Genomic DNA, 2,002 nt, shown 5'->3' with positions numbered 1-2,002 from the left:
TGGAAGCTTTCGCTTGGCTGGTATTGCCTTCCTGCCTTGTGGTGATGCTCGCTTCCCATTGACCGACAACTCCTTCTGCCTCAGCTTGAGACTGACAACAAGTCGACCTGGAGAACTTTTCAGTTTGTGACCAGTTGGACGTGGAGGTGTCCTCGCTTCCTGCCGAGAAAATGAAGTGTCTGTGGAAGTCGTCCTTATGCTTGCATCTGAGCTCACCGGCTTTTGGGTGCGATGTCTTAAACAACCTCGCACTTGCTGTTGTTTTTCATTAACAAACCCTTTGGGCATGGGCTTTCCTGCATTCGTTATGGAAACGACATTTTTCTTCTCGGTGACAGTCTCTTCATCCGTGGGTAAGCAAAAACCACTGTCCATTTGTAGCATTTTTGCGGACAATCTTTGTTTGACTAAAGAAGTTCTCGTTGGCTGGAACGCAGGCATACGACTTGATACATCCTTGCGATGACGCAAACCAATCGGCATGGGTGAGAACAATCGCTTTTTACGATTGGGAGAGACACGCTCGGCCGATACCTTTGAGAATGGTAAGGGGGTCGTCTTCGTGGAGGTATGAGTAGGTGCGGCGAATTTCTCACGCAGTGGTGAGTCTGACTTCCCGGACGTCCGTCGGAATCCTTTCAAGAACACGGCGGACATCGGTGCAGGACCTCTTTCCACTGCTACTGGCTTGGCCTCGGCACTGGCCAAGCCCGGTGGTTTGTGAGTCGGTACCTGGGATGCCTTTTCTTTCTTGTCTTCAAGATATTCTGTCTGCGCGGAAGATACCTTTCCAGGAGATTCGACATTTCTCTCCTTCCTTCTGGGGGAAGTGCGCAGACAAGGCCCTGGGCCAGGTTTCGATGCCTCATGCGTAACAGCGTCGTTGCTTCGACTTGAGGACCTCCGAGGGGCAACTGAGGACAACGATCCAGAAATACAGCTGTCTCTCGCAGCGCCGGGCGACCTGCCAGAACCGCGTGGCATTTTTCGCTTCGAGGTTTTTGGGCTTGCGTCTTTGTGAGTTTGAGGACCTTCAACGCTTCTCTTCTGTGGTGCACGTGCTGGGTTTGATGGTGATTGAACGTTTTTTCGTTTTGCTACCGGCGAGAAAGGCTTGGAGCGTGTTGGTCGATTAGGGATATAACCTTGAGGCTTGATGCTCTCAATAGATTCACCCTGCGAGTCAGATGTGACAGGCTTTTCCGTGCGTTGCGATTTTGAGGCCGTCGGAACATCGACATGATTCGATCTCGGGGTTTTCGAAGCTCTTCGTTTTTTCGAATTGTTGCCTTTGCCTTCGACCTGGTCGGGCAGAGGGCGCTCTGCGGGGGGGATGTCCGACAACCAGGACGCATCGTCACCTTCCCCGACAGACTTAGCGGTAGCGAGTGGGTCGGGCGTAGGCGCGTTCCCACCAAGTTGCGGCGAGCGCGCGACCACGGGGGCGTGGCTCGGGCGGAAGGGGACGATATCGACGTCGACGATGTCATCGCAAGGCTTCGCAGGGCGGGGTTTGTTGTCGCGGGTTCTCGGCGAGGCCCTATCCGAGAGGCGTTTGACGGGCGGCGAGACGGTCTTCGACACGCGTGTGGACTTGGGGCTGCGCTCCTTCGGCGGGCGCGGGAGCGGGGGTTCAGGGCGGGGCGCAGAGTGCGGGGCGGAGGAGGCGGCGACGAGCTGGGGGCGGTCGCGAGTGGAGTCGCGCTTTGCGAGGGAAATTCGGATCTCCTCCTCGTCCGACGAGTCAGGGACGAGGATGGGCGCGGCGGCGGAGGGGAGCAGGTCGGGCGGCGGCAGGTGGTTTTGCGGGCGGGGCGGGACGGGGCGGGGCGGGGCGACGGCGAGGGTTGCGGCGGGCTTGGGGTCGATTTGGAGGGCCTCCTGCGGCAGGAAGCATTGCTGCTGGCGGTGCGGGGACTTGCGGACGTGCGGGTGCGAGCGGAGGTCGGCGCGCGATGCGCGGGTGTGGTGGGCGGAGCGCGGGCGCGAGCGCTTGGGCTTG

Source organism: Chondrus crispus, genomic scaffold (genome assembly GCF_000350225.1).
Source record: "Chondrus crispus Stackhouse genomic scaffold, scaffold_102, whole genome shotgun sequence".
Lineage (NCBI taxonomy): Eukaryota > Rhodophyta > Florideophyceae > Gigartinales > Gigartinaceae > Chondrus > Chondrus crispus.
The sequence above is the reverse complement of the archived record's forward strand: the minus strand, read 5'-3'. Positions refer to the sequence as shown.